General features: G+C 42.4%; 2 long non-coding RNA genes across 3 annotated transcripts; both read right to left on the bottom strand.

The window, feature by feature from the left end:
* Positions 1-4,926: 4,926 nt before the first annotated feature.
* Positions 4,927-7,177, bottom strand: LOC117812444. 2 transcript variants are annotated; one of them, XR_004631219.1, is made up of 3 exons: positions 6,477-7,177; positions 5,250-5,356; positions 4,927-5,111 (listed from the first exon to the last, which is right to left on the bottom strand). It is a non-coding gene; the product is annotated as an uncharacterized LOC117812444 (long non-coding RNA). The 2 variants fall into 2 exon arrangements; XR_004631218.1 differs by having other exon boundaries at positions 4,927-5,108.
* A 9,732-nt stretch (positions 7,178-16,909) lies between these two features.
* LOC117812443 lies at positions 16,910-18,084 on the bottom strand. Its single transcript, XR_004631217.1, has 2 exons — positions 17,479-18,084; positions 16,910-17,310 (listed from the first exon to the last, which is right to left on the bottom strand). It is a non-coding gene; the product is annotated as an uncharacterized LOC117812443 (long non-coding RNA).
* Between the last annotated feature and the right edge of the window lie 1,553 nt (positions 18,085-19,637).

Genomic DNA, 19,637 nt, shown 5'->3' with positions numbered 1-19,637 from the left:
TTACGTTTTTTTAATGTTGGGATTTAACAGTGTTTTTCTGTTATTTCTACGGACAATTTTTACAGTGTAGAGTTAAGCTGTGTCCATATTTATGTTATTCAGACATTTATTGGGACATCAGAGTTCACATCATGATGGGTAACGTTAAACCGGTACATCTGCTCACCTTCTGTAAGCTAACGGTAAAAAAATCAAGTTTAGTTTACAAAGTTTCGTCGTTGTTACGTTACAGTTCATAATTTAACGTAGCTACAAATCACTCAGCATCCTGATAAGTGTCTGAACAAAGAAAAGTAGGATTAAAAAGATCTGTCGGTAATGGTGTTCATGGGAAATGCAGTCCCCATCCAAGAAAAAAATCACTATCAGTTCCATCCAAGGGGGCGCCAGAATCAGCACAACATGAAAACTCCTCAGTGTGCCTTTAATATTCAGGATTATAAATGAATTGACCGATGATCGGAGGTGATTGGATGACAAAGCTTTAACTTCCACACATCTTTGGAGTCAGCTTCTCAATAATTTAAAGTAAAATCTTGACATGCAACAAAATCTGAACATATGAAAACACCACATCACTGTAATATCTCTCTGTGCTCATAAATAGTTTAAAAACATCCTATAATCCTTTCATATAGAGTTTGTAATGGCATCGTGACTCTTTGAACAAGAAAATATGTGAATGTCGCCATGAATTCAACAGTGGGTATGATATCATACAACAGTGAGTTATCTATTCATGGCTCCATTAATGAATCATAGCCTCCCTAGACTTTATACTCCAGACATGCCCTCTTTGAATATGTCATAAGCCCTTATTCTTTTTTAATGGAAAGGCAAATCACAGCCAAAACAAATATATAAACTTGTGCAAACATTACAGCGAAGGGGAAGAGGAGAGGGGAGGGGCCTACTCAGGGTGATGATGGGCCGGCCCAGCAAATCGTAGATCTAAAGTGAGGGTGCTTTAAGGAGAGAATGGTGCAAAAAACCCTGTCTATCTCTGCAGGTTACATTATTTATACTTTATACCCAGAAGGCTCTTTAAGCAAGTCAAAGCCTCTGTTTGCATCACTTTGCAGGCTGCACCTCAGGAAACATCAGTGCAGAGATGGACTGAAGTGTCTCCCCACAGGACAAACCTGGGTAAAGGTCAGAGTTATAATAAAATTATATCCACACATCTCTGATTTTTCTTCACAGACACCGATGCTGGAAGTTCTACAGGAGATCCGGACCTTTATTTTCATTTGAAGTTCAGCAGTGCATCCATGTAGACTTCTTTCCTTTAATTTAATGCTGCATTGCAGACACCTAAACACAACACACCTTATAAAAATTGCAAGAACTATATGTGCATGCAGTATGTCTTATCAAAATGCTCCCCCTTTGCTCTGTTTGGTCGACACTGTTATCAAAAACCAAGTATATATAGAGCTCTTTTAGGGTTCCATCCCACATCCACAGGGATGGCCAGGGGTGGCTTAAGCCCTCCTTGAAACTGGACTTAACTATGATTGGCTATTTGCCCTGTCGAAAATGGGACTTAAAGTATGATGAAATCAAATATTTAGGCTGTTTCAGTAAGATGCTGGTGAAAGGCTGTGTCTGGATAATATATAGGTTGTCACAGCGACGTGTTACTTTGTAAAGTCAAAAAATATTAAGGTCAATGGAAAGGCAACTAAATGCTGTTAATTTGTCTCAGTCTACACACGTAGTTCATGCCACCTCTGCACAAGTCAGTGCCCTAGTCAGTCTTATGTGTCTGCAGAGCCTGGGGCTGCAGTTTTAGAACTGAAACTCTGTAGTTGAAATCACTTTATTTATAACAGACATGACTCTGTAGTGGAACTCACTGCGTGGGCAAATAATCACTGCATCATTAGGACCCTTGTGTTGGTGCTGCAGATAGGGTTAGGGTTGCAGTCCTTGATGACCCAGTGCACTAGGTTGTGCTTTCGCAAACAACATCAGTCTGGAATTGTCTGCCACCTCTGGGTCTGCAGACAGATGCTAGCTACTCACAGTGGTCGTACCGAGCCGGTCAAAAAAGTCTGAATCCATCCCTACAAACATTTCTTTGTCTGCTGGAAACACCAAAAGAAAACACTGGGTATGTACCTGACTTACCTGTAGAGTTAATGGCTGAGCCTTTCATTTTGAACTTCCTGTAAGAGATCTCCAAACTGGATTGAATACGGATGTCTCTTTGAGACCTGCAAAGCCAAACAAGACCGTCAGCAACCACACTGATAATTCCTTGATAGTAATGTTTAATGCATGCTTTCAATCACTGCCAACAGGTAGGTGTCAGATATAAATAATGTAAGGCATGCAGCAGAACTCTGTTTTATTAAACTGTAAGAAAGCAGGATTAGATTTGTATTCATTGGTTAGGGTTTCTACAAAGTGTCTACATATTTGAATTCAAGACAAATGGACTGAGTTCAGCAGCTCTTTTATAACAGTCACAAACTTTCTCTCTCCTCGGTCACTGTCATCCATGTGTTGTCAGCACGCTAATTAAGCACAGGAAGGACAAATGAAATCATTTAAGCCAAACAATGGAAGGACATAGTAAAAAATTAAGAGAAGTGCAGGAAGCACAAAATCTCTTCTGATCAAAGTAGGACGAACAATGAAAAAGTTATGTGTTTGACGTAATCAGATTTTGCAACCATAATCATGAACACTCCTTTTTTTGCCTCAGTCTGGGTTAAAAAAGTGAAGGATGAGCAGCCATGCTGTGTTATCTCTTGTTCCCTGACTCTTGTCTGGCTGCGGCGCTCCAGAACGTCCGATCTTGGATTCACTGTGATCAGTCTTTAGCTCAGTAATCAACGCCCGGAGTCCGTCCGCCGCTCGTCGAATTCTGATGGATAAATAATGCACAGCTGAGCAATTAAAACACGCAGATCTGATGCCGTGTCACTAATTTATTGATTACCCCTCAGCGTTTGGAGATGACAGGGTTAAATGTCAATCAGATGATCTGAGTCGCACTTCAGTTGGAGTTATTCATTTCTCTGGCCGGCGGGAAGAATACAATTTCCCCTGTAATGGGTCTATGTATTATTAACTGTTATGCTAAGTTGTGTTGGACTGCTTTCGGGAGATGCTGAGGTCAGTCCCGATTAGCTTGTGCCTTGGAGGAGACTTTAAAGTGAATAAGCAAAGGCTGACTGTTTGATGTTGGCAGCAGCAGCAGCAGCAAATACTTTATCACCAGGAAAAAGTCTCACGAGGATGATGTCTTCACTTCTTGTCAGCTCCATCTAATGTGCTGGAGTTGGACGGTTGATTCAGGCTCTACTCTGACGTCCATGATACTTCATATTGATACTTCATAATAGATGTCTCATATCACTCCTTTGCTCATGTTTCTTGGTTTTATTTGTCACTCACTCTTCCCTCATTCATCCAAAGCCTTACCCTTTGCCATTGTGTTTCACCTGTGTCTGATTTGCCCCACCTTCTAGTCCAGCATTTAGTCTCACCTTGTCTCTACGCAGGTTTTTCCTTTCAGCCTGTATCAACAGCTTCATTCTTCTTAAAATAGATCCGTTAGCTAGGTCTAATTACGCAGGAGTTGCATTGCATTAACTTACAGCCCTGCAAATTTGAAAAAGTTTTAATGTGAAGCAGGATGCAGTTGCATTTACTCACATTACACTATGACTTTCACAGAAAACAAACAAAATGTGTTGCTATGTGGTGATGAAAGTTTGCATTGTTTTAGGAGTTTATCACCACAAGAACTGTCGGCCCAACTTTTTTCTTTTTGTAGTGGATTAACTTTAACATTTTGAGAGTTTTATAGTTTCAGCTGTTCCAGCAACAAAGAAATCAATCAATCATGCCACAACCTAGTTAGAGTCTTGACTTGTGAGATTTTCAAATGAACCTTCACTTTTTTGTCCTGCAAGCTTTATGAGGAAACAGAATGATGGACCCTTGTTTCTTTCTTAAAGGAGACCTATCACACTGATTCATGTTGTAAGACTTACACCGGACTTCCAACAGATCCGTGTCTGGTACGTCTGCAATCCGCTGTGACCGAGGTATTTCTGCAGTTACTATATTACTGAATCAAGAATTATCCTCCTCATCCATGTTGTCTTCATTGGCCTCTGAAAACCTCTGACCGCTTGACTCCAGGCCTGGCTCCGCAATCATGACGGTTTGTTGTTGTAGTTCAGTGAAAAACGATCTGGCGATATCACAGAGTGTTTTATTCGGAAAATTAACTGGATGTTTTAATTTGTTTTGGTGCCTGACTTCCTGTCCCGCTCCATCTGCTCTGTTGAGATTGATGTGTCGTGCTCCGACATCCGGCAAAAATAGAAGTCTTGCGTATCTGATCCGGAGGACTCCGACCTGCCGGATCAGAGACACAGCCGGAATGCAACAGTGCGGATCCAGTGGGAGTTAACACATTGACTAGAATAGTAACCTATCGGATCCATCAGATGGACATGGATCCGGTGGAATTTGTCCGTTACACTCAATGTTGGATGTCCGTACTAAACCTAGGCAAAGTTTCTTAACATGAGATACACAAATGTTGGCTGTGTTTTCCTGGTTCCCTGAATCGCCAATTTCAAGAATTTTGCTAGACCTGCCGTCAGATTCTGCTGTATATTAAAGGATGCACCCGCCCGGCAGCTCTGTCAAATTTTTCCTCTCCTGTAGAGCCCAAATTTTCGGAAAGTGTTTTTTGGGTTGTGAAGGAAAGTCACAGCTAATTTATCTTCCCAAAGACAAAGGCACCAAGAAATAGTGAGAAGTTATTATGTTTTCAGGACATCAACAGCCACTAGATTTAAGTCTTAAATTATTGAGCTGAAAGAAATGAAACATACCCTATTGATGAGGTCATTAGTTACATATTTAATCTAAAAAAAAAAAAAATGACATGTGACAAAAGAAAAACTTCCAATGAGTCCAGATGCAGAGCTCCTCCAGAGAAACCCCTGGAGACCCTGTCATCCCAGCTTCTGCTGCTGTGACAGGGGGGCTTGGACATGCAGCTCGCCACCAGGGCCCAACAGAAAGACATGATCTGCAGGCAGCGTCCACTCTCAGCGTCGGCCCACAGCAAAGGCCTGCTGGGACACGAGGTGGAGACAGACGTATTGTGTGTGGTGGTTTTGCACACATGGCCACTGCATCTGCCTTCTTTCACACACACACACACACCCACCCACCCACCCACCCACACACACACACACACACTCACTCTGTACCATTCAGCAGCTTTCTTCTTTGTTCGTCCATCCACCAGCACAGATGTTGGAGTTGTTGAGAAGCCAGTGAGGCTGCAACCTCCCTGTCAATCAACTCAACCCACATTCTGAGAGGAAAAACAAATGCACACACACAGACACACACACACACAGACACACACACACACTTGAGATTTAAGCATATGTACTCACATACAGTATTTCTGAATTGCAGAGTGAGCCATGATACTCAGGAATAGAAATGCTCTGCCTGTTCCTTCCCCTGGTATTTTCTCTGTGACATATTTTTTGGGCTATATTTCAACTCTCCATAGTCCTAACATCCTTAAAGCTAAGCCAATAAGTAGTAGACAATTTTATTTGATGAAATTGTGTTGCATATAAAAAAAAATCGGCATAATGAGTGAGAATTAGGCAATACACAATGTAGACTATAATCAAAAGAGTTTACAGCGACTGTACCTTCTCTCTTGTCCATACTTGTAAAGGCGGGGTTTATTGTTCAAGTAAGCACTTTAGTTACGTTGAGGCTCCGGTGAAGAACTTTAATTTTGCATCGATTTTGGCACCCCCCATTGGACAAAGTAGCACCCTTTCTCTCTTTGGTGATATGCATATGATGAAAAATCTCATCCTGCTTTCATTTTAGTCAAATATTAAACTCATCAAGTCCTTGCTGTTTAAAATATCAAACACGTCTGTTTCTGCAGCATACTGAATCACTTTGTCTGACTCTACAACACTCAGTATCAGTAAGAGACATTGAAATATCTGTACAGAAATAATCAGTCTTGTAGCTGATGGTCTTTTCTACTTTTGTGTGTCATAAAACGACACCAGTTGTAACTCAAGTCCATTACGTAATCAGGTAAAACTCATCAGATGAGCTTTAAGCTCAGAGTTTAAAGATCAGATTTACAAAGTAAAGTATTCATTGACATTTTAAAGTAGTTGAACAGGAAGGGAAAAACCTCTTTAGCTTCAGTTAAACCATTTTACAGTATTGGCCGGAATATAAGACGACCCCCCCTTTCAAGACTAATCTTAAGAAAAAAACTTTTTGAAGACAAAATCTTGTTTCAACATCCATTTGAATAAAAAAATAATGTTAAACAAGTACATAAAAGCATGTTTCATGTATTTTAAAATCAAAATGTCATAGTTCAATAAGTAAAATTCATTCAGGGTCTGATGATGCTTACCTTCGATCTGTTTTTTATTACTCACCTGCATTTTTAAGATGCTCTTTTTGTGCTCATCATCTCTGGATGTTCCCCTCTGTGACTCCATATGTCTTAACTGTTTGACATTTGTTCAATCACTCTGCTGTGTTGATAACTGTTACGCTAAAATTAATCTACAACATATCTCTGCCTCAGTTGTTGAGTGACTTGGTCTGCTGTTGAGCCACTTTGTTCCAGACGACCACCATGTCTCTCCATCTTTCATCCAACGGATGCTGTAGTTGTGACCGACGGCTGGACTCAGTCATGAGGGGTACTCTAGTTTTATAAATAACTGTTCACTGCTGGGAACAAATACTTGTTTTTCATTACCAAACCCTGACTTTATTAGCTGATGTTTTTCAAGGGGAAAAAAACGGTCATATATTCCGGTCAGTACGGTTTTGTTTTTGGTTTGACATCGAACCAAAAAGAACTTGCACAAGAGGCACAAGAAGATAGTAGAGCTGTCCCCAACACTTGGAATGTTCTGAGCCAAAACGTGAGCACAAGAAGTGCCTGCAGTGTCTCAAACAACAACAACAAAATGTTTATTTAATTAATGTGATATCACTTTTACCTGATTTATTTTTTGGGAGCTTTGTATGCCCTCATTGGATAGGACAGATGAAGAGAGATAGCAAATGTATAGGTGGCTGGAAGCTGAACCTGCAGCTGATGTATATGGATCACCTGGTCCAGCTAAACCAGCTCCCCCAATGTGAGATATTCAAATGCCTTGAAACTTACTGATGACTTTGGTTCGAGCATCATTATCAAATCTAAAGATGTGTTATTGCGAAACCAAGAAACACAGTAAAAATACTTCCTCTAGAGGGTTTCAGTTCTTCCTCACCTCTGACACACCTCCTCCATATTGCCATCTTCCCTCTTAACATTCCTCACACACCTCAAACACACACACAGCCACCTGGAACAATTTTCAATTTCCATTTCTGATTCTTGACCTCTGATAATTGGCGAGCCGGCTGACTGATGGCTGCCTGAGCGCGGCGTGGTCCTCCTGTCACCTGCAGCGACGCAGGCTCAGCTGTGAATTATTAATGTCTAATATCATTATGTAGGCACTGCTTGTCATAACAATCTAGGCTGGTGGAGGGAAACTCAATCTGCCGCCCCTGCCCCTGCGCAGACAATGCTTTTAATTATTGATACAGACTAATTGACTACAGGATTCACGGGGCACAGTTACTTTTGTTCCCTTCACAGCTCTCTCTGCTCCTTCAAGAAACAATCTTATTAGGAGGCCAGCCCTCCCCGATGCCCCCATGTCAGCAAATTAGCAGAGAGGACGACCCCGCTCTCTCTCTCCCACCTCTACTCCTCCTCTCCACACCTTCTCCTTCCTCATCATCCACCTTTTATTCCTTTTTTCACTCAGAATTTAAGATTCTCCTCCTCCTCTCCTCACCTCAACATCGGACACCAGTTAATTAAAACGGGACAAGAAAGGTAGATGGTAAGTCCTTGTGGCTGCTCATCGCTATTCACAGCGCACCTCCATGCCAGCGTAGGTTAGCTTCAGCGAGCTAATGGACAGAGAGAAGACGGAGGTGAGAGCGACTGCAGGAAGGTTAATAGGGTTTAATTAGGGTCAGTGTGACAGTCCGAGGCTGCGGTCTGCGGGGCCAACCTCTCTGTTGTTGCCGTTCATTAGCATATAATTCAATGTTAGCTCTTTCTTTATATCTTAACCACCCTGGAGGACCACACCGCACCTCTTCTGACCTCTCTAATGGTTGCTATATCTTGCGACCATCAATAAAAAAGATGCCGTTAAGTTTTTTCTGTTCCCTGTTTTCTGGGCCTGTTCTCATGCGTACACAAAGTCCTGGAACTGAAACTTTTTACTCTTTGTTAAGTCATCAATTACATTTTTGTTTTTCTTTCTTTCTGGTAGTCTCACAGCTTGTGCATTTCTCACTTCAGTCATCTTCAATGCCCTTTCCAGAGCATGTTCTCTGTTCTCTTTCAATCGGCCCTAAACACACTACATTAGTCCAGGATCCATGCAGGATTTAACGCCTTCACCTGTGATTATTGCAGTCAAAATAGCCGGATTGCTTGGTGCTGTCCCCAAAGAGGTTCCACCCTATTTGTAGCCATATTTATTCTCCTCTCAATCGCAGGATTCATTACACATACACAAACGTATTGACAGTTTTCAAGTTGCATGTCACGTAATCTGCAACAACAAAAATGACTGTAGGAAGTGAGGAATGCAGAGCCTCCTAGAATGTTTGAAAATAAAGTATTTGTAAACTCAAGTGGAGCTGGACTCGATCTAACAAGAGGATAACTAAACTGTTTGCATGTTATAGTTTTAACCTGCATTTGTGAATGCAGCAATAAACTCTATTTACAGACAATGGCTTTTTGAAGTGATTATTTGCCCATGCAGGGAGGTGGAGTCTGTTTTTAATGCAGTGATTTCCACTTCAGAGTCATGTCTGTTTTTAATGCAGTGAATTCCACTACAGAGTCATGTCTGTTTTTAATGCAGTGAATTCCACTACAGAGTCATGTCTGTTTTTAATGCAGTGAATTCCACTGCAGAGTCATGCCTGTTATTAATGCAGTGCTGCCTGAGGGCCTGAAGATCAGGTCCATCCAGTCTTGGTTTTGGTCCTTGTTCCTTTTGTACAGAGATGTCTCCAGACTCTCTGAATCTTATAATGATGTTATGAACTGTAGACGATGAAATCCACTCATTCTTTGTCATGTTACTCTGAGGAACATTATTCTGAAACTGTTGAACTATTTGCTCACACAGTCTCTCACAGAGTGGTGAACTTCTTCCCATCTTTCCTTCTGAGAGATTCAGCCCCTCTGGAGTGTACTTTTTAGTCATGTGACTAACCTGTGAGTCATTAACCTCATTAGTTGGGAGATGTTCTTCCAGGTGTTTTTATATACAACACAACTTTCTAAGAGCTCTATGGTTCTGCTCCCACTTTTTAAAAACTGGTTGCTGGCATCAAATTTAAAATGAGCACAATAACATTTTTCAGTTTCAACATTTGATTTGTTTTCTTTGCACTATTTTCAATGAAATATGTCCTTTAAATGATTTACAAATCATCCGAATCTGTTTTTACCAACATTACACAAAGTCCAAACTTTTTTGGAATTGGGCGGTACACCATACGACTGTTACTGCAGAGCCATGAGAACACTATCTGACAAGAACTTTCAATACATGTTGTGATGTATTGTGGCTTTATTGTGTGAATCACATCCTTTGTGAGTGACTTGGAAAAACACTCCAATATATTCTTCTATGAGATGATTAAGCTGTTTGTCTTCTGACTTGAGTTCAGATACGTTTCAAGACCAGGGTCAGAGAAAAGGAGCTGTTGAACAAGTAATGTGGCTGTTTTATTACGTATTTATTAAATGTCAGATCAGCTGCATGTTTTAGGCTTTAGAGGCAGACGCAGATGGTATTCATTGTGCTCTTCATCGTTTTCATCTCCACAGCATCAGCAGCCATCAGGAGAATGAGACATAATAAGAAACTGTTTCATTCACAGAGAGAAAGACAGACTGAACTGCCTCTCTCCTCCACTTGACTTCCTTCAAGAACAAGATCTGTGTGAGGAAGAAACAGTCGGGCTTCTGAATTAAAACAGCTACAGTGTTTAAACATTGTCTGAAAAATGAGACGGGCACTTGCAAATTTAATGGACCAAGTCTTTTTGAAAAATTAAAGCTTTGTTCAGCATATCATTGCCTGTGACTTCCCCTCTAATCTTATCACTGACAAATCTGGATTTTCTCTTCCCTGTGCAGGAGCTCAGTTTAAAAAAAGAGAGGCCTTGGAAATTCAACACAAAGATGTCTCAGTATTTGTATTTTACATTTAGTTCTTGCTATTGTCCGCCTGACGAGCAGAGATAAACACGTCAGATGGAAGCTTTCGCTTCTTCACTAGCTGAAATATTAATTTTCTTTAAACATGCTGTCAAATGCAAAGACGGCAGATGACTGAAAGTAGGGCAACGCTGCAGCTGGCTGAGAGAGGTTGAACAACACCAGACGGAGGGATGGAGAGAGGGGCAGGAAAACAAACAGATGCCCAGACGTACACACAGACATACAAACACAAGCACGAACTCCTGGCAAATTTGAGAGTGCAGAGTGACACTGAGCTGACCAAGAGATAGCCCTACAGATAATTGCCCATACACAGAAACAAGATATATAATGTGCAATCCAAGCAGCAACCTCTGTTGAGGACTGAAGCGTTAGTACAAAGTGCAGTTCCTCGAGTGTCCACTTGAGGATGGCTCGAAAAGCTAAGGAAACTCCATCATGTTTACAACCTGGTACAAAAAACTGGATCCTGTATATGAAATGTCTTTATTTATCGTTGTTTTGATCATATGAAGGCCAAGAGTTGTGCATAATTAGGGGTGTGGCTTATTGTTTGACAGATGTAAGCAATGCAGCTTTTGCTAGGCAGTAAGGCTGTGGCCTAAACTCCATCTCTGGGCTGTTGTAGTGTATCCGTTATGTGGCTATAACTGTATTTAAAAGATTGAAATGTTGATCTTGTGCTTAAAATAAGAAAACGATAACACAGTGTATCTAACTGGTTCAAAGTAAGGGGCGGCAGTGTTTTTTTTATGCTTGTTGGCACCCTTCATAAAATGGAATAAAGATGATGAAGAAGCTGCAGCAGGACTTCACTGCAGGAACACAAAACTGTGGCAGACATCTCGATGAGCTGGTGGGACCCAGTGATCTCTAAAAGCCTGCTGAATGATACCATGAAAGGACGTTTGGGAGCGAAAAGAACCGATTCGATCTGGATCATTACAAAAAAAACTGAAAACCCATCACTCGGAGCATCTACGCTTAGGTCGTTTACCTGGGAAGAAGAAGGATCCAAACCCTGAATTTGGACATTATTCTTTTGAAGAAATGTAACTCTTACTTCATCAGTTGCACTATAGGGGTAGCAATACAGTATCTCTTAAGTCGCCACGTAGCCAGCCTGAATGCGCTGCAGATGCATCATCTTATATTCATAAAGCACGGACTATTGGCTCAGCTGACCCTGGAGAAATTCTGCAACGTCCTGCAGATCAGAATGAGCTTAAAAACCTGCAGAGCTGTAATGTGCCAGTGCAACATCGACTTAATACTAAACGTTAACAATATCATGTCCCAATGCCTCAAACCAAAATAATACTGAGCAGATTTTAGTTTTTCATAAAATGTGTTCTTGTTATTCCAAGATAACTAAACAACAACGTAGATTCCTTGTTCTGCAGAATGTTATAAAGGTGTGGCTTAAGTGTATTCCATTAAAGGTAGCAGGCAATGGACTACAATATAAAATATACTGTGTGTATGTTCGTGTGTGTGTGTGCATCCCATAACAGCCAGTGGTGCCACTTTCATCTGGTACATTGTCCAACTGCCATGACTCCCATTAAGACCTGTCCTGGGACACCGAACACACACACACACACACACACACACACACACACACACACACACACACACACACACACACACACACATATATACACACACACACACAGGCCTTCACTAAGTGGCCTGCCATCTTGCACTCTGACTCTGGCCCCTTCACATGCTTAGACACAAACACAGACACACACACACACACACACACAAACACACACACACATTCCCTTCACACATACAGGCACATGCATGCAACACACAATCATCCATGTAGACACCAGCAGCAGCATGTCAGGATGAGGGAACACACAAGGGATGGAGATGAGCACTACTCTGAAGCACACACACACACACACATGCACGCACACACACACACACACACGCGCACACGCGCACACACGCACAGAGTCATGCACGAGCTAATGCCGCCCTCCTGCTGGCCTCTGTGGAATAGCCATGTCACAATCAAGAGGCTCCCTGGCCCTAATCTGCTTTTTAGGGCCCCGCCACAAACACTCATCTACATAATCGGGACGACAAGTGTGGAGAGGGTGAAAGAGCAACAGAGGGAGGGAGCGAGGGAGGAGGGGGGAGAGAGTGGAGTAGGAGAGAAAGGATAGATGGAGGAGGAGGAGCAGAAGTAAGCAAGCAAGCTTGTAGGGAGGTTGCAGACAAGAGTAAAGAAGGAAGTGATGACAAGAAAAGAGGAGGGGAGGAGGTGAGGGATGAAAGATGAGGAGAGGAGGAAAGGAACTGTAGGAGGTAAAAAGGAAACAAAAATGGATGAGCAAAGGTGTGCATGTGTGTGTGTGTTTCAATATCAGAGCAGAGACATGCGTCTGATATTGATTATGACAGCCACACCTGCCGCCCTTTCTCACCCTTCACCTCTCCTCCTCCTCCTCTCCTTTATTTCCCTCGCACATCAGAGGTCATTAACATGGACTGGAGGGATGAGGGTGTATTTAATCCTCCCAAACCACCTTCTCCCTCTCTTCTTCCATCTTTAATCTCATTCTTGTTTATTCTATATTTAAATGAGCTCTCCCCTAAAGAAACTGAATGTCCGAGGTGTGTTTTTTTTTTTTGTCCCTTCCTGCTGTGATAATGTAAAACGTATTCAGTGCTTGAGGTTGTCTCTGTTGTGTGGTTGTTTGGGTTTCAGTCTTCGGACTGTTTTGACTGGAGTGGACAAAGTGGGGCACTGGCTTATGCAAGAAGTGGAGTATGTGTGTGAGCGTGCACAATCATGTTACCGTTTCTACCTCATCCTCGTTTAGCCAAAATGATTCAGAGTACTGATTACTCAGCTTAGATCTCATCCTTCCTTGCTGTTATTTCAAAATTGATGAAGGAGATAACGTCACCTTCAGGTCAACCTGTCAAAGACTGAGCTCCGTGTCAGTCTGGCCGCTCCCTCCATGCAACATCAGATGGATATCCAGCTTGGATCAACTAGACGTGTGCACTAAAGGCATTGTCACATTAAGCACATCTGTTTCATACAGTGACCAAGCACCTCCTCGAGTGGTCTGCTTCCACACCAGAAGCATTGTTCCTTGCCAAATGCACGTACTTGGTTTACAAATCTGCAAAGAAATCGGTCAAGTCCCATGCAGACGATTGAGTCCTTCCTCGTTCATGCTGCTGTGTTTTTTTTATAATTTCAGGGACAACAGCAACAATCCTCTCACCAGCCTTCCTACTTCAACAGCTTCCATGCCGCTCAGAATTGAATGGGTATGCCGTTATATAGAAGCCCACTTCCACAGTTGCGTTCACATCTCCAGTGAAATGGGTTTCTTAGCTTTTGCAGCTTCAAGTGGGCCCCTGAGGAACTGCAGCTTTTGGGCACGGGCTTCTTTCTTGTTGCTTAGTTTAAGATGATGATGGAGACAGTCATTTTTTCAGAGGTGACCTTGACCACAGCAGCCCACTGCCTACATTTGCCCTGAAGGGAGCAGTATGACTTTGTTGTCAAAGTTCCCCACATGTTGTTGGGTTAGGACTTCATTTGTGTGAGGTAAAGGAAAGATAAAGGTTTCAGGTAACAGCAACTGTCACACCTGAAGAATTGCTTTGTTTGTCAGTTATTTAGACAACTAGATTATCAGTGAGATTTCTTTGAGCTTGCCGATGTCTTGACTCCATATGTCTCTTTCAGAACAATTCAATCCTATAAATGCTCTCTGGGCTTTCTCTCCTGCTCTCTCATGCAGATATATTCATGCAGTCTGTTCTCTGCACACCGGTCTCGTTCCTTTCTTTCTCGTGCTCATTGCTTCTCTTCGCCCTGCTTCTCTTTTGCATATGATACATGTCGCCTGGCAAGGTGAGTCCAGCCGTCACGTTAAAGAGAGCCAAGTGAAGCTCTGGGTTCAGGACCCCAGGCGAGGCCCGCATGCAGAATGGGGATAAGAGGCAGATCCACGGACGACTAATTGAGGGGCCTTTAAAATTCCCACAGAGGACCAATCATGGTTTTCATCTGGGGGCTACGAGGGGCTGCGAGGGGCCAGCCAGGGCCTCTCAAATAGAGAGGAGTGACAAGAAGATGTGCCGTCGCCCCCGAGACCTTGGGCATAAATCTGCACATGGAAAAGTGAAAGTGAAAACGCACCTTTTTATCAAACTGTTGCCTACGATTCAGACGCTGTTACATTACACCAAACAGAAAAGATTCAGGGATTGTCTTTTTTTGCGGAGAAACCACCAGCTCAACGGATTCTGACCAAACAAAATTTGTAGCAATAACTTAGAAACTGATTTTCTTCATCTCTGACCAAAATCTGGTCTGATTTAACTTGTGGATTGTGGGGCGCTTTGGAAGAGCCTGTTTGTCCGACTCAATTCCTGCTACAATCTGCATCCTAAATAAAAAGCTGTGGATCCATCATGACTGATGCACAAACACTAACATGATATTTGCTGTGCAGTTCTTGCAGACATGATACACCCCAACAATGGCATGCATATTGCATCACCTCGACATATGTTTTCAAGGATTATCTCTTTTATGCATTAATACAAATCCTCCAGAGTTTCTAGTATTACACGGCACGATGAGAAATACATATAAATCCTTGCGTTGGACCTTGAATTTATACACACCAATTAGGACATCCTCATATGGGGGAGGGAGTCAGCGTAAGGCACATTAAAATGAGAAAATAATCCCTCTAGGAGACAAAGTGTTGCTGGCTTGACTCCTTCAATTCCAAACAAGAAACAGCTGCATTAGGACATTCATGTTTCCTTCGATTAATGTCTCTTTACCTAGATCTTGATACATCCATGATTTCGTGAAGTGCCAATGTGATCTGGATCTCATGGGGAAGGCGTACGCTATCAGACAGAGCAATACGGTGCAAACAGAACGTGGTACACATTTAATAAAGGGTTAAATTTCATCAAGGTTGCTCTTTGATGCCAAAAACCAAACCAAACCTTTCATGGTGTCCGAGTTATTACAGCTAAAAGGTTTTGATTTTGTCTTAAACACTCTTAGAATCAAAGAAGTTTGAGCACAGTGCCCAAAAAAGCAACAACAGAAACATCTTGAATATTATTTATTTCATTGTTTATGATATTTTGACAAGAGGGATAATGTTATTTAAATTACAAGACATAACATAAATCAGAAGCGTGGTGCATGGGAAATGGCTTGTCCATCTGTCTCCAATGTGGAGACAGATGGGAAAGTTGTTGATGTCCAAACAAGGTCTGCTCTCATGGACTGAGAACACCAGGTCCAGGTGATCTCAGTCCACGACAGCCCAGCCACACTCACTGGCACCTGATGCCTTCAATTGAAGCTCATTTAGTTGCAAAGTCAAGTGGTGGAATCATGTGCATGAAAGGCTTGGCTTTCATGTGGTAACCGAATGGGAACCCAACTCTTGGGTAACGGCAATAGAGCACCATCGTTGTCCTTCTTCCTTCGTATGTTGAATTACTAAATTTAACATTTGTCTTTGTGCTAAAACACTGTGTAGAGGATCAAAAGTAGACACAATAAAGTTAATGATCTAGATTAACACTTGCCATTCCTCCTTTTGGTCCCGTACATGGCCAACGTTAATCAAACTACGTTGTACAAGTCACCCTCTTGCTTAGTTAGAAATAACAACTACCATACTTAAAATATGAAGCCCATGTGGAAGTGTTATAAACTGCAGTTCATCGAGCATCTGTAGCTGTTGGCTAGGAGGCTCAAACCCCGCCCCTTTACCTCACACTAGCTCCACAGAAGTTAGGTTGAGTTTCGAGTTTCAAATATGGCTCCCGCTGATGATTGGCTTCAAAACAGTGCTTCAGAAACAGATGGGTGACGTCACAGATACTATGTCCATTATTTATACAGTCTATGGTAATAGCGTAATGTACAGTATGTGTATGAAAATGGATTCCATGGGTTCCACTGTTTCTGAAAACGTCACAAGACATGTCACAACTTATGATCTCAAAGCTTTCAGGAAAATGTGACTTATGATGTTGCTGTTACGATAAGAGGAGGACATTCATATGGTCTCTCCTTGTGAACATGCTCAACCCTGTTTGAAAGCACCATTAGGTAATTGGCTGCAAAACATCTAACAGGCAGGGTTGTCACATTTGTAAGCTGACAAGTATAAAGCATGATTACCAATATTTCAGGCTTTCCAGTGGTCCCAACAGATGTTAGGCTTCCTCTTTTGTGTCTGACGGCCCAACTACGATTTGGGAGGAAAATTAGAGTTGGAATTCGGAGACAACATCAAAGGTTGAACTCTCTAAATTCAAGCACAAATATTTGTTTGCAGAGGTAATTAAAAAGAAAGGATTTCCCCTGTTATGAGCATGCACCTTTGCAAATTCAGTCTGCTCCTTTCCCTTTCCATGTGGGCACTTCTTCCTTTATGCATCCCCAGTTTTGCTCAACAGTTATACTTTTCAGACAACACACACACATCCAATAGAAACCAGGAGGACCACAGCTTCTTCATTTATCTGTTTATTAAGGTTTATTACCCACTGACACATTTTACTCTCTCATGCCATCTAGGTGTTGTTCCAACATCTCAGATTATACTCTGATCCATAATCTGCGAATGCTGCTCAACTACTCCTCCTGTGGAAAAAGTTGCACTGCATGGCGATGGGTGTGGGATCAGGCAGGGAGTGTTGATGGGTGAGTTCATGTGTATGTGTATTGCAAGAAGGGGGAGGTTCAGAGGGTGGGGTGGCGTTGGGAGGGTGTTTCCCCAGCGGGACGCATTAACAAGCCCATCCAGTTAAATGTAGCCCCTGCATTACCTAATGTACCGGCCCTTCTCCAGCAGTGTAGGAGACAGCAGCATCCATTATTGATCAGATGGAGCTTCGCCTCTGAAGCTTGAAGCCTGGTGGAGGAAGAGGGATGGAGATGGAGATTGAGAGAGGAAGGAGGGGTGTGGGGGGATAGTGAGGGAGGGAGAGGAGAGAGTTTTGTTATGAAAGGGCGATAAGTTGATTACGAGGACTTTGCTGTCATCTCACTCTTCATCAGATTGTCTGTCGTCGTCACTCACATCTCCCTGTGAAGTCATCCTGTATCCTCCCTCCTCTTTTCGTCCCACTCTTTCACTCTAACTCTCCATGTTTCTCTTTGCTTTCATAGATGATTTGTAAGCATCGATCACATCTCGTCCCGACTGACAAGTCGCTGGGCTTTGCCGTTGCTCACATCATCATCATCCACATCGCCTCGACCATGTTTTCTTTCATTCAGCTCTCCTCCGATCATTCTGCCGTCCTTCGTTTTATCAACCTTCCCTCCCTGGTGAGTTCAGCTTGGGGTAGAATTTGAATTTCACAGAAAGTCATCGGAGATTTGATTTGGTTTCTGCTCAGTTAGAGGACAGGGGGAGTGGTGATTCTTATTTCTCTCTCTCCCTTGTTTGTGTTTCGATCTCCACACTGCCAAATGAGCCAAGAGCTGAAAATAATTCTCCAACACTACGATTGTTTACAACTCAGAGTTCTAGATGGTCACTTTGCATAGTCTAAAGCAGAGGCCCTCATTAGGCGGCATCCGGCCACCGGCCGCCTATTTGTGTCCCCCGAACTGTTATTCCTTCACTCTTTGTTTTGGTCCGGTCACTGCATGTTTACCGGGACTTGTCTCCATGTCAGCAATATGCAGACAGGCTGTTACTGGGTCACTTAGAGTCCAATGCTGCGCGTGCAATTTTTAACTTTCACTTTCGTTCATGGAGCAAATTGCATATTGACACTTTGCCAGCTGTAGGACCCTAGAAACCACAAAAACGATGTGTTCCAAGTTCGCTTCTCATAGAAAAGTGGATGGTGAAAATCAGCGATTGAAAGAAGAATGGAGTGAAACTTTTGAATTCACTCACCCTCCAACCACCACAAGACCCATGTGCTTAATATGCCAGGAGACTATAGCTGTGATGAAGATTTCCCATTTAAAATGGCATTATAAGACGAAGCATAGGAATTCTGAAGAAACTCTCCTAAAAATTCAGAGGTAAGAACTACAAAATAAATGCACTAAAATCATTATATCAAGCTGCAAGCAGGACTCTTGACACATCTAAACACACAACCACAACTGTAGTTCATATTTTTGTTGTTGTTTTAAACGAAAAGGACGTTTTGTTTTGAATATTACAGTATTATTTCATATGGTCTGACCGACCTCATTAATTGGATGGACCTCATTGAAAAATTTTTTTGGGGCCCTTAAGATTTGTATTTGAGTACCCCTGGTCTTAAGGCTTCGTTTTGCACTTCCAGAGCCGCACAGTAGTGGTTTCTTGATTTGTTTTGTAACGCTAACCATCAGTCTTGGTGGTGCAAATGCCACAAAGCAGGCAGCCCAAATTTGTCATTTGTTGATCTCCTCTTTTTTATTATTTTTTACTTAATGCAGCAGGAAATTCACAAGGTGGTGTTCTACAAAAGCCTGTTGGTTACTGAAATCCAGAGTGCATTAGAAATTGTGGTTCCATGCTTAAAAAACAGCTACAAGTTTCAAAAGCTGATTGAGTTTCTCCTTAACTGAACACCAAGAAATGCATGTTTTAGATAAGTTATTTGGCCATACTTTGGACCACTTTGATGCAGCTGCAAAAGACTGCAAGTAGTTGGTCTCAGTCTAAGAAGTCTTGGTACCAATGCGAGCACAGAGCTCCTCTGAGAGGCCAAGGAGGAGGCAAACCTCTCCAGGAAGCTCTACTGGGCCTGGATCTGATACCACCTACCCTGATCCCGGTCAGGGTAATGTTCTGGAGGTACTGCTTAGCTAGACCTCGAGCTACGACTTTCAGTTCCTTTAGTGTCTGGTGGCGTCCTTTTACAGTGTGTGTCCACCTCCGACATCTTGGTACTAACCTGAGCGAAGCCTGACCCAGTGAAGGGGTCACAGGACTGCACTGGGTCATACTCAAGAAGAGACAGTACGGTTAACCTAGACATACAGTGCATCCCAGAGGAACCATTGGACTGAAGTTAACTGTGGACATTTCTAAGATATTTTTTTAATCTAACCTCGGTTTACATCATCTCCCAAACAGGTGACTGTCAAAGGTTTTGTTTTACAAGAGTGAAAAATACATTCCATTGATCCTTCCTATCAAAGCCAGGCTGGAACTCCTGAATGTGTGTTTTGGTCGAGCTCGTGTTCTCGTTTTTACTCGTCTGTGAGCATCATCATTATATAGAC

The sequence above is a fragment of the Notolabrus celidotus genome, chromosome 5 (genome assembly GCF_009762535.1).
Source record: "Notolabrus celidotus isolate fNotCel1 chromosome 5, fNotCel1.pri, whole genome shotgun sequence".
Classification (NCBI taxonomy): domain Eukaryota; kingdom Metazoa; phylum Chordata; class Actinopteri; order Labriformes; family Labridae; genus Notolabrus; species Notolabrus celidotus.
This window is presented reverse-complemented; position numbering and strand designations above follow the sequence as displayed.